At 47.1% G+C, this 14,230-nt stretch overlaps 1 non-coding gene across 1 annotated transcript; it reads left to right on the top strand.

Moving 5' to 3' along the window:
• The first annotated feature begins 11,863 nt into the window (after positions 1-11,863).
• TRNAA-AGC (transfer RNA alanine (anticodon AGC)) lies at positions 11,864-11,936 on the top strand. The gene has a single exon. It is a non-coding gene; the product is annotated as a tRNA-Ala (tRNA).
• The last annotated feature ends 2,294 nt before the right edge of the window (positions 11,937-14,230 follow it).

The raw sequence follows: 14,230 nt of genomic DNA on the forward strand, positions 1-14,230 counted from the left end.
GAGGAATTCCTCCTCTTCTTCCTTGTACAAATCGGACAAGATTTTTGCTAGAGCAGTGGTCGAGTCCGGCCCCTTGCGGCCGCAGCGGGTGGCATCATCCTCCCCGTTGAAATCCCACATGGGGTGGCCTCGATATTGAAGCAGTTGCACCCCCCGCATAACGCATATCGCCATGACTTCGATCATGGTCAGTCCTGATTGAGCCAATAACTTTATCCGGCTCATCAGGTAAAGAACGTCGCTGTCATCTTCCTCCTGGGGGCTCCGTGGACGCCAGCTCAGGCGCTTCTTCAAAGGAGCATTGTCGAACTCAGGAAGGCCGATCCGAATAGGATCCGGAAGGGGGATGTCTTCTATATAAAACCACTCTGAAGGCCAGTCTTCGGACGCCTTCTTTGGGGTTCCGGATAGATATCCGGTCCCGGCGATGCGCCATACTTCGGCTCCGCCCACTTGATATATTGACCCCCTCTAAGAACGGGGCACAAGGCAGAACAGCTTCTTCCACAGTGCGAAATGAGCCTCGCGACCCAAAAACAGCTCGCAGAGGGCTACGTAAACCGCGATATGTAGTATGGATGCAGGGGTAAGGCAGTGCAACTAGAGGCCGTAGAACTCCAGGAGCCCCGGGAGAAACGGATGAATTGGAAATCCGAGTCCTCTTATCAAATAAGGGACATGGCATACCCGCTCTCCTTTGGAGGGATTGGGAAAGCTCTCCGCTTGCTCTCCGCCATTGTAGGTGGCGAGCCCGGCTCGAACCGGGACCATATACGCTGGGGGGAGAAATCCCTGGGTCTGAAGATTCACTAGTTGGCTGTGCGGGACGGAACACCTCTCCCAATCTCCGGTCTTGGGGCTGGAGTAACGAGAGGAGGAGCTACGTCGACCGGCCATGATGGAATGGATTGCTTCCGGGTGCGCTCCGATGAATGCTCGCTAAGGGAGGAGGGTGTGGTTTGGATATGAATCCTCGTCTCTTTAATAGGCAGCTCATTTGCATAGCTAGGGGGTAAGTGTAAAAACACCCTGGCTCTTCACATTAGCTTGACACGTGGAAGGTGGCCATTATTGGGCGTGGAAGCCAAGGAGCGCAGCAGTTACAAGAAGCCGGACACTATTTAACAAGTATTCAGAATTTGGAGAAGAACCCGCCTTGCAATGCCGAAGACAATCTGCGCGGCGAACTCATCGTCATTGAAGCCTGGTTCGGGGGCTACTGAGGGAGTCCTGGATTAGGGGGTGTCCGGACAGCCGGACTATAACCTTTGGCCGGACTGTTGGACTATGAAGATACAAGATTCAAGACTTTGTCTCGTGTCCGGATGGGACTTTCCTTGGCGTGGAAGGCAAGCTTGGCAATACGGATATGTAGATCTCCTCCCATTGTAACCGACTCTGTGTAACCCTAGCCCCCTCCGGTGTCTATATAAACCGGAGGGTTTAGTCCGTAGGACAACAACAATCATACCATAGGCTAGCTTCTAGGGTTTAGCCTCTCTGATCTCGTGGTAGATTTACTCTTGTACTACCCATATCATCAATATTAATCAAGCAGGAGTGGGGTTTTACCTCCATCGAGAGGGCCCGAACCTGGGTAAAAACATCGTGTCCCTTGTCTCCTGTTACCATCCGCCTAGACGCACAGTTCGGGACCCCCTACCCGAGATCCGCCGGTTTTGACACCGACAATGGCCCAGATGACGCTACTGGGCCTAATTCGAATAGGGCGTAACGGGCCTTGGGTTAGCGGGCTGTAAATGGGCTATATGCGAACAGGTCGTTAACATGATTTCCATGGGCCGGCCCGCCACCTTTTGACCAAGTCAAATGGGCTGGCCTTTTCACAGGAATGGGCCTCTGTTGGGTCGTTCCACGTGTCGACGTATCATAGGCGCCTTCTGTCCAATGAGTGGATGACATCTATCCCAACGATGAGCCGACACGTGTTTCCTCCAGCCAATGATGATTTTACACGTGGAAAATCCCTATTGGTCGAGGCTGTTAACGGGCTATCGGATCCAAAACCCGACCCGATAACTTAACAGCATTCCGTTACGGTGGACGCCACGTGTCGGTCACCCTTGACGAAAGCACTTCTGTGACGCGTGATTTATCGTCATGGAAGTGGACACTTCCGTGATGATAATTTTGGTAATGTCACGGAACACTTCTACGACAACACAGGTATGACTATCTTGATTCTGTCATAAAATCGTCATGGATGTACATGTATGACAGAAAACGTGACCTACTGTGACAAACACGTATCGTCACAGAAGTGTATTTTTTTGTAGTGCTCCTCCAGCCTCCATGGGCTCCTGTTCATCCAGTCTCCACCATGCGCTACTCCACCGGCTACTGTTCAACCACCCCTCCATAGGCACCCCTCCACCGTCTACTGTTCATCCAGCCCTCCACAGCACGGGGTCCTGTTCAACCACCCCTCCACCATCTACTGTTCATCCATCCCTCCACACCACAGGGTCATGTTCATCCAGAGGAAACGCCACCGCTCACTGTTCATCCACCCCCCTTGCAACGCTCACTGATCATCCCAGAGGCAATATCGATCGGCTTCAGTTAGCAGCAGTACCGAAGGAATCGCTCGATCGGGTTCAGTTAACAGCCATCGATCGATCGCTCGGGTTCAGTAACGCGTAGCCCACAGTGCAATCGCTCGGGTTCAGTAAGAGCCAATGCCTTGCACACACATGCGTACGTGTACGAGAGAAACGCGCACGCTCGGCCCCCGACCTCCCACCGTAACCGGGAACTCCCCAAAAATTTTCTCGCCCTCGCTTCTACCATGGTTTTTTCCGTCATGGATGGCCCAAAGAATGTCATGCAGCTGCATCTCCGGCCCGCCTAGGACGAAAAGCCCATTTTTTCATGATTTTTTGTCATAGAAGTAGGAGCGCACCACATCTATGATGATACCGGGTTTTGTCACAATTATCGTCATAGAAGTGTCATGTATGACAGAAAAAAATTTTGTTCGGCCCAAAATGTCACGGATGTGTCTTTTTTTTGTAGTGTGTGTGCAAAGCATGTCGGTAGAACCAGTCTCGCGTAAGCATACGCGTAATGTCGGTCTGGGCCGCTTCATCCAACAATACCGCCAAACCAAAGTATGACATGCTGGTAAGCAGTATGACTTGTATCACCCACAACTCACTTGTGTTCTACTCGTGCATATGATATCTACGCATAAAACCTGGCTCGGATGCCACTGTTGGGGAACATGGTAATTTAAAAAAAAATCCTACGCACACGCAGGATCATGGTGATGCATAGCAACGAGAGGGGAGAGTGTTGTCTATGTACCCTCCTAGACCGTAAGCGGAAGCGTTTATCAACGCGGTTGATGTAGTCGTACACCTTCACGATCCGTCTTGATCAAGTACCGAACGTACGACACCTCCGCGTTCAGCACACGTTTAGCTCGATGACGACGGCGTGGTGACCGTGTTGGTGAAGAACAATCTCCGCAGGGCTTCGCCTAAGCACTATGAAAACTATGACAGAGGATAAACTAGAGGGGACGGGGTAGCCGACACACGGCTTGGTGTTTCTTGATGTGTCTTGGGTAGTAGCCCTGCCCCTCTATTTATATGTTGAGCCTTGGGGTCGAAACTTGGAGTAAAAGCCTCCACAAAGTCGGTTTCACCTGAAAGGCAAGAGTCCTTCTCGGACTCCAGGGCCGGACGCCAGGGTTCCCGACATCTGGACCCAGACGCCAGGGACCCTGGCGTCTGGCCCCTGGACTCCGCAAAACTTCCTTTTGCGCTTTCCAAAAACCTTGTGGGCTTTCCCCTTTGCCCCAAATAAAGTGTTCTCGTACCCAAACATTTCGGGAAACATCCGGAACCTCTTCCGGTGAATTCCGGAACCTTTCCGAAGACCAAACACTATTATCCCATATATCAAACTTTATCTCCGGACCATTCCGGAGTTCCTTGTCATGTCCGTGATCTTATCCGGAACTCCGAACAACATTCGGTTACCAACATACATAAGTCATAAATACTATATCGTCTATGAACTGTTGGGGAACGTAGTAATTTCAAAAAAAATCCTACGCACACGCAAGATTATGGTGATGCATAGCAACGAGAGGGGAGAGTGTTGTCCACGTACCCTCGTAGACCGAAAGCGGAAGCGTTAGCACAACGCGGTTGATGTAGTCGTACGTCTTCACAATCCGACCGATCAAGTACCGAACGCACGGCACCTCCGAGTTTAGCACACGTTCAGCCCGATGACGTCCCTCGAACTCCGGTCCAGCCGAATGTTGAGGGAGAGTTTCATCAGCATGACGGCATGGTGACGATGATGATGTTCTACCGACGCAGGGCTTTGCCTAAGCACCGCTACAGTATTATCGAGGTGGACTCTGGTGGAGGGGGGCACCGCACACGGCTAAAAGATCAAATCAATTGTTGTGTCTATGGGGTGCCCCCTGCCCCCGTATATAAAGGAGAAAGGGGGAGGTGCAGCCGGCCAGGAGGAGTCCTACTCCCACCGGGAGTAGGACTCCCTCCCTTCCTTGTTGGATTAGGAGAAGGGGGAAAGAGGAGGGAGAGAGGAAGGAAAGGGGGGGCGCCGCCCCCCTCTCCTTGTCCTATTCGGACTAGAGGGGAGGGCGTGCGGCCCTGCCCTACCCGCCTCTCCTCTTCTCCACTAAGGCCCACTATGGCCCATTAAGCCCCCGGGGGGTTTCGGTAACTCCTCGGTACTCCGGTAAAATCCCGATTTCACCCGGAACATTTCCGATATCCAAATATAGGCTTCCAATATATCAATCTTCATGTCTCGACCATTTCGAGACTCCTCGTCATGTCCGTGATCACATCCGGGACTCCGAACAACCTTCGGTACATCAAAACTCATAAACTCATAATATAACCATCATCGAAACTTTAAGCGTGCGGACCCTACGGGTTTGAGAACTATGTAGAAATGACCGAGACACGTCTCTGGTCAATAACCAATAGCAGAACCTGGGTGCTCATATTGGCTCCCACATATTCTACGAAGATCTTTATCGGTCGGATCGCATAACAACATCATTGTTCCCTTTGTCATCGGTATGTTACTTGCCCGAGATTCGATCGTCGGTATCTTAATACCTAGTTCAATCTCATTACCGGCAAGTGTCTTTACTCGTTCCGTAATACATCATCCCGCAACTAACTCATTAGTTGTAATGCTTGCAAGGCTTAAGTGATGTGCATTGCCGAGTGGGCCCAGAGATACCTATCCGATAATCGGAGTGACAAATCCTAATCTCGAAATACGCCAACCCAACAACTACCTTCGGAGACACCTGTAGAGCACCTTTATAATCACCCAGTTACGTTGTGACGTTTGGTAGCACACAAAGTGTTCCTCTGGTAAACGGGAGTTGCATAATCTCATAGTCATAGGAACATGTATAAGTCATGAAGAAAGCAATAACAACATACAAAACGATCGAGTGCTAAGCTAACGGAATGGGTCAAGTCAATCACATCATTCTCCTAATGATGTGATCCCGTTAATCAAATGACAACTCATGTCTATGGCTAGGAAACATAACCATGTTTGATCAACGAGCTAGTCAAGTAGAGGCATACTAGTGACACTCTGTTTGTCTATGTATTCACACAAGTATTATGTTTCCGGTTAATACAATTCTAGCATGAATAATAATCATTTATCATGATATAAGGAAATAAATAATAACTTTATTATTGCCTCTAGGGCATATTTCCTTCACGAACGTTAAGCGTGCGGACCCTACGGGTTCGAGAACTATGTAGACATTACCGAGACATTTCTCTGGTCAATAACCAATAGCGGAACCTGGATGCCCATATTGGCTGCTACATATTCTACGAAGATCTTTATAGGTCGAACCGCATAACAACATACGTTGTTCCCTTTGTCATCGGTATGTTACTTGCCCGAGATTTGATCGTCGGTATTTCAATACCTAGTTCAATCTCGTTACCGGCAAGTCTCTTTACTCGTTCCGTAACACATCGTCCCGCAACTAACTCATTAGTTGCAATGCTTAAGTGATGTGTATTACCGAGTGGGCCCAGAGATACCTCTCCGACAATCGGAGTGACAAATCCTAATCTCGAAATACGCCAACCCAGCAAGTACCTTCGGAGACACCTGTAGAGCACCTTTATAATCAACCAGTTACGTTGTGACGTTTGGTAGCACACAAAGTGTTCCTCCGGTAAACAGGAGTTGCATAATCTCATAGTCATAGGAACATGTATAAGTCATGAAGAAAGCAATAGCAACAAACTAAACGATCAAATTCTAAGCTAACGGAATGGGTCAAGTCAATCACATCATTCTCCTAATGATGTGATCCCGTTAATCAAATGAAAACTCTTTGTCTATGGCTAGGAAACATAGCCATCTTTGATTAACGAGCTAGTCAAGTAGAGGCATACTAGTGACACTCTGTTTGTCTATGTATTCACAAATGTATCATCTTTCCGTTTAATACAATTCTAGCATGAATAATAAGCATTTATGATGATATAAGGAAATAAATAATAACTTTATTATTGCCTCTAGGGCATATTTCCTTCAATTTTTCCCATGAGAGATGTACAAAGCACTTCTAGACAAGAATCTAAGGAGACTCCTGAACCTGACATTCCGATGGATTATTATGAACAAACACATGATGAAAATCCTGAGGAGGATAATGAGGAAACCCTTGGTAGGGGCAAAAGACAAAGGACTGTAAAGACCTTTGGTGATGATTTCTTCATATACCTCGTGGAGGATAATCCCACTTCTATTTCAGAAGCATATGCATCTCCAGAAGCTGGCTACTGGAAGGATGCGGTCCGTAGCGAGATGGATTCCATCATGGCTAACGGGACTTGGGAGCTTACTGAACGTCCTTATGGTTGCAAACCATTGGGATGCAAGTGGGTGTTCAAGAACAAGCTTAGGCCCGACGGTACGATAGAAAAGTACAAGGCTAGGCTTGTGGCCAAGGGCTACGCCCAGAAAGAAGAAGAAGATTTCTTCGACACTTATTCTCCTGTGGCCAGACTGACCACCATTCGAGTATTACTCTCGTTGGCGGCCTCACATGGTCTTCTCATTCATCAGATGGATGTTAAGATGGTTTTCCTAAACGGACATCTAAAGGAGGAAATCTATATGCAACAGCTTGATGGCTTTGTGATAGATGGTCAGGAAGGAAAGGTATGTAAGTTGGTGAAATCTTTGTATGGCCTGAGACAAGCGCCTAAGCAATGGCATGACAAGTTTAATGAAACGTTGACATCTGTTGGCTTTGTTGTTAATGAGGCCGACAAATGTGTATACTATCGCTATGGTGGGGGCGAAGGAGTTATACTGTGTTTGTATGTTGATGACATACTGATATTTGGAACTAATCTCAAGTTGATCGAGGAGGTTAAGTCCTTCCTATCTCAGAACTTTGAGATGAAGGACCTTGGAGCGGCTGATGTTATCTTGAACATCAAGCTATTGAGAGATGACGAGGGTGGGATTACACTTCTGCAATCCCATTATGTTGAGAAGGTGTTGAGTCGCTTTGGATATTCGGACTACAAACCATCTCAAACACCATATGATTCTAGTGTGCTGATTCGAAAGTCTAAAGGCACAACTATAGATCAATTGAGATACTCTCAGATTGTTGGTTCACTCCAGTATCTAGCGAGCGCAACAAGGCCTGACATCGCATTTGCTATTAGCAAACTGAGCCGATTTGTTTCCAAACCGGGCGATGTACATTGGTGTGCTCTTGAGAGAGTTATGCGCTATTTGAAAGGTACTATGAACTATGGACTTCACTATACCGGATACCCGTCGGTACTTGAAGGGTATAGTGATGCGAATTGGATCTCTAATGCTGATGAGATGAAGGCCACAGCTGGGTATATGTTTACTCTTGGAGGTGGTGCTGTTTCCTGGAAGTCTTGCAAGCAAACGATCTTAACAAGATCGACAATGGAAGCAGAATTAACATCATTAGACACGTCGGGTGGCGAACCGGAATGGCTTCGAGATCTATTGATGGACTTGCCAGTGGTTGAGAAGCCGGTTCCGGCCATCCTTATGAACTGCGACAATCAAACATTTATTGTCTAGGTGAAGAGTTCAAAGGACAACATGAAGTCCAACAAACACATAAGAATGAGATTGAAAGCTGTCAGAAAATTGAGGAACTCCGGAGTGATAGCGTTGGATTATATTCAAACGGCTAAGAATCTGGTAGATCCCTTTACTAAAGGGCTATCACGTGTTGTGAAAGATAGCGCATCAAGGAAGATGGGTATGAGACCCACATGAGTTGCCATGGTAGTAACCCAACCTATGTGATCGGAGATCCCGTGAAGTAGGACCTAAGAAAACAAGCCAGTGGTGAACTGAGGAGAGTAACTTTACTAACCCACTCCGTTGGAGATGCAATACTCTCGGAAACTGTATGGAAGGATGACTATTGTCTTAATGTGTTCCAAGGCTTATATGTATAAGCAAGATGCTATCCTACAGAGCGATCTTTGGAGGAACACACCTATATGAGCCCGACTGCTGGTCACAGTCTATGAAATTGGGGTGATCTCTATCAAGCTCATGAACATGCCAGGAGTGTGACTAATATACTCCACCCGAGGGGTCGGCCTTTGGCAGCCTCGTATCAGTGAGACTTATGGTGAAACTTCTTGACGCCAAATTGACAATTCAAGGCATAGTCCATTGTTCAGTTGTGAAGGAGTGTAACTACTTGGTCTAGGTCGAGCTCAACCTTAATCGGCCTCCACTGAGATGCTGGTATATCAAAACAGCGTTTGGAACAAAGGACAAATGGGCCCCTGAGATCTGGTGGGGGATTGTTGAAATATGAGATGGGCCTAGAGCCCATATGACAATTTCAGATTTAATCTCTAAGGACCCATGTAGGTGGCATGACAAGGTGGTGGGAAGTTTAGTCCCATACCGCTAGTGGAAAGAGAGTTGGAGTGGTTTATAAGGGATTCTCTCCCTCATGCTATTGGAGCTTGAGAAGAAAAAAAGCCCTCGCGCACTCCTCCTCCTTCGCTCGACTCGTCACGCCACGCCACGCCTCGTCACGACGTGCCGCGCCGCGGGTTGCGGGATTGAGCCGAGCCGAGCTCACTCCTATGCGCTTCTTTTTGCTGGCCAGGAACAGAGAGTCTTTAACAGGTAGGGCCACGATCTGAGACATGTGGGGTGCTGCCAACCCTAGCCGCCACGAAACAGAACGCATCTCCATCTCCGCCTCCACGTCGCGGTTGACTGGAGAGCAGGCCTCCGAAACCCTGCCTCTCTGGTTCCTGTACAGGAGAGGGGCGATTAGGTTTTTGGGTACCGACTACGCGACTGCTCACTTCTGTTCATCTACGTCCGCATCGCCTTCGTCATCACCATGTCGACCGACGCCGACCGTGCCGCCGCTGAGAAGGCCAAGGCCGACAAGAAGGCCGCCGAGGATGTCGCGGCTGCTGCCACCGCCACCGCCACCGCCGCCGCATGGCCGATTGGAGGGTATACATCGCTTATCCCTGTCATGTTTCTTTCTGTTGTAGCAGTACTAGCGATATGCGTAGATATTTCTACTATGTGCATAGTACATGCTCTGTTAGATCGTAATCAGTATGTTATCAATGTTGTCCATGTCATGCTCATGATTTATTCATGGATTAATTTAATCGAAAAACTGTCTATTTTCTTATCATGGAGCACCTAAATCTCACGAAACAATTGGACGTTTAGGGTTCTGTAGAGACGCACATTCGTCCTTGGGCAATCCATGTCGCGGAGAACAACCGAACGAGGCAAAATTCCTTGTTTCCACCAACCTCCCTTGTTTGTCAAGAAAAGAAAGGGCTCCTGTCATGGAAAGGTCTCGTCCGATAACAAAACACCCGCAAGCAAACAATGGAACTGCTTTCGTCAATCATAAGATCATGCGCACGCAACTCCCCAACTGATCTAATCTAGATCTGTCTGCAGGCCTTGCTGTCAGATCCTCCGTGACGTCCGTTTTCCGTATAATTTCTCGGTAACTCTCCACAAGGTACACTACACAGAGGTGAAGCGCATGCAGCAGTCACATAATTGCGTTGCGTGATCACTCATGCGGTGGCGCTTTATGATGGCCTTCCCATGTGTGTCCATAAAAGTGCAGACCCCATCCAAGTATGGATGGACTCGAGAGCCTGTCATGCGTGATGCATGCAGCAAACCCATAGATCGATCGCTCGCTCGGCATTCTTCTACGCACATGACAGGCACACGGTGGACTGTTATTACTCTCGTGCTATGGCAGTTGTGGAAACACCGGAATGATATAGTGTTCAATGAAGCCCTGCCATCGGTTCAGGGAGTGCTTGTGAAGAGAGCTGAAGGCCCAAGATTGGAGAGCGGCCGGACTTCTCCGAGAACAGGGTTCCGTCGTTTGTATGGTAGATAGGAAGGACATGGGTGAGTAGTTCGCATGTGGTTTTAAGGCTTTTATAGCCGTGGAGGAGGTTGTAAAAAGGGTTTGTAAAACGTTTGGCCTTTCTTGGCCTCTTCTATCTAGACGCATCCCTTGACAGGCACACGGGCTCTCTCTCTTCTCCTCGGAGCGCAAAAGTTAAGCGCCCCCGGCCGGCCGGATCGATCGACGCGACGTCCCCGTCGTGGTCACCGCTGGGACGCAGCGGAACACATGCGGCGTTGGGCGCATCTCCGGACATCCGGGCCCCGGCCGCTGATCCCAGCCGCGGGGGCCCATTTCTGTTGATCCGTAGGATGGGCCTGGCCCCACGCACGAAACCTAAAAAGAGCAGGACCCAGCTGCATGCAGTTGACAGTACAGTACACCTCATTTTCCCAGGAAAAAACATGCTGGCAGAGAGAGCGAGCGAGAGCGGGCGAGAATAATTTATGGTTGGCTCCGATCATGTGTTTTATTTATATATACACCTACTCGATCTCGACGGAACCATTGATGGATGAAGCAGCATATGCATATGCATATGCATGCACAGCGACAGCGTGGTGATCCGGACTGGATGGACCATTTGCGGTTTCCCAACAGGCAAGCCGCCAGCCTCCACGGGGGTCGACGTGGACGCCCATGCAACTGTTGACAAGAGCCTTTTATCTGTCATGTTCGTGCTTCCTCTGCGGTCCCTTGCCCTTGCACAGATCGACCGATCCGTTTATATAGGCAAGCAGATATCCATGCCATGCATGCACATGCACGGAGACGGAGGACGGAAGAAGCTATAGGCCGAGAGAGATGGATCTCATCTCTAGCTCTAGATCGGCTCCGGCGATGATGCACGACGCATTAGATTGTGGCAGCTACGTCTCGACAGGTACATGCATGCATTACATTATATATGGTTGAGCAGTCTGCGTCGGCCGGCCTGGGCCTGGTCTCGTGCCCATGTTTTAGTTGGAACAGCGAAACACAGACGTGGGCGTATGCACCCTAGTTAATGCACCAACGCGCTGCTGCAGTGACTGGAGTGGAGTACTCTTACGATGATGATTATGGCAGTCTGTTTTTAAGGTGCGATCGATTATGGTAGTCATTAAATTGGAGGACGAACGTAGGAGTACGTATGAGCAACAATATACTACAACTACTCCCTCCTTTCCGAATTACTTGTCTTAGATTTGTCTAGATACGGAGATATCTAGCACTAAAATGAGTCTAGATGCATCCGTATCTAGACAAATCCAAGATAAGTAATTCGGAACAGAGGGAGTACCTAGCAAGGTTATAGATTAAAGTTTGCTAAACTAGGCAAAGATGGCACAATTATGCCTCTATACATTATCTTGCGCGATTGGGGATGTAGCTCAGATGGTAGAGCGCTCGCTTAGCATGCGAGAGGTATGGGGATCGATACCCCACTTCTCCATTTCACTTTTTTGTTTTCTATCATTTTCTGAAGGTGGAGTAGGACGTCACGTCGCATCTGCGAGTTGAATGTCATCAACTGCTTCGATCGAGAAGTTAGCCCGACTTAATTACCCAACTTTTTCATCGTCTTTTCCTGAATGCACTTGGTTAATTAGTACTGCAAAGCTGGTAAGTTCCTAGTACAAATGAGATATCGACCCGCGCAAAAAAAAGAACAGACAAACTAATATCACTCCACCTTAGCATCTACTAGTACTAACTGCAGGCAAAAGTTCCTACCTACGAATGGCACTTAGCATGTTTTAATTTGGTTACATACTACTCCAGTATAGCACCAAGCGGGATATGTGTGTGTGTGTGTGGGTGTGTGGCTTAATTGCGCAACAGCAGAAAGCGTACGTGTTGCAGCCAAACATGTGTAGGCAATAGGAACAGAGCCGCAGATGAGGAATCCCGCGTTGTACCAGTAGTAGTCCTACTGCTAACTCTTACTCCGCTTAATTACTAGCTATAGTTAATGGCCCTACCTTAACTAGTGTGTCCTTACACTTATCATTTTGTTGGGCCAACCCATGTGCCGGGTGATCTTCTTTACAACACAGCCATATGCACTGTGTTGGCGAGAATACATTTCTTCAGGGTAATGCTGAGAGGTTCTTCATTTGTCGATTCGGAAACTGCAACCATTTTATTTTCCTTCACTGGAAACTCACGTGTTGAGACTTGAAACACCAGAATAGATTCGCATGCAGAATTGATCCGTACAATAGACAATGCGGGCTCCTTTGATTTAGCACCAAGACATTTTTTTTAGCATCAACAGTGTTAGCACTTAGCAGGCTGCAGGGAACCAAATAATGATCAGGGAATTTTTTTTTTGCTGTGCTGTGAAGTGCAGGTTTTCTTTGTATTTAGTGTAGTTTTTCTTTTTTTAGCCGTTTTGAAGTTAGTGTGCTTTGGTCACAACTCACAACTGATAGATCTACATGGGCCGACTAGTAGATCTGATAAAAATCTCATGGAGGCCCATAGTCGGCGATTCCTATTTTGACGATTTAGGCGTCAATTACTGTGTATTTTACAACCAGCGTCTGAAGCGCCCTGCACTGGCCGGCCCATCTATCTGTGTTTTAATCCCCAAAACCAAGCGCGTCGATTGAGATTCGAACAAGCAACCTCCCGCATATAGTATGCTGGTGTAACCCCCGTGCCACCCAGAAGGATCCGGTAAGATTCAACTTTTTCCTTCTTTTATTATTATTTTCTTTTCTTCTTCATAGTTCGATGAATTGCTTGCAAATACGTGAAATTTTTCTTCAAGTCGATGATTTTTTTTAAAAAAATTGCACATTTTTTAAAATCATGAACTTTTTTCAAAATCCATTAACTTTTCTTTAAATTCATTGAACTTTTTTCAAATTTGATAAACTTTTTTTCAAAATCAATGAACTGTTTTCAAAATCGAAGATTTTTTTTCCAAATTTGATGTTTTTTTCAAAATCGGTTAACTTTAAAAAAATGCTTAATTTTTTCAAATTGATGAACTTTTTTTCATGTTCATGATTTTTCTGAAAATCCATGAATTTTTTTGAAACCTAGAATTTTTTTGTTCTTTGTGATTTTTTTCTGTTTTCTCTCAAATGTCGACGTGTACATGGGCCAACCCACCAGCGCCGGCGCGTGGGTGCCGGAAGCGCCCCCATAGTGGTATCCTAGTAAGACCAGCTGCCTCCAAGTTGGGCCCATAATTTGTATATTTCATTTTTGTTGTGGGCCTCTGCCCTGTTTTTTTTTGAACTGTAAGAAATTGTTCTTCCATATGAGGTTGTCTCCAAAGTTTACAAAATATGATTTTTTGGGGGGAACAATTACATCGTTTACTAGTTGGCTAAGTAAAAACCCCGAAGGTTCATTGGCCCAACTATCGTCACACCTATTATAAAAATTGAACTTAGCTAGCTCATGAGCGACAAAAATTGCATCACGAAAAGAATGCTTAAAGATGACCTTCCCTATTAACCACAAAATATTAGTTTGTGTAGTTGTGTTCTACTCCCTCCGTCTCATAATATAAAAGCGGTTTTTACACTACACGGATGACCTTATTCCCAGGTTTATTATGAATGTGTATGGTCCTCCTCGAAGAAGAATATTTATAGTCCTGCATATCCAGAGTTATGAATACGGATTTGCTATTTTACAGTCGACTGTTTTTCAATTCGTTGACATTCAAATCTCTGTCCGTTCGGTCTCGCTTTGAGATTCATGCTCGGTCTTGTTTGCTTTGTGTCG

Source organism: Triticum aestivum, chromosome 1A (assembly GCF_018294505.1).
Source record: "Triticum aestivum cultivar Chinese Spring chromosome 1A, IWGSC CS RefSeq v2.1, whole genome shotgun sequence".
Classification (NCBI taxonomy): Eukaryota; Viridiplantae; Streptophyta; class Magnoliopsida; order Poales; family Poaceae; genus Triticum; species Triticum aestivum.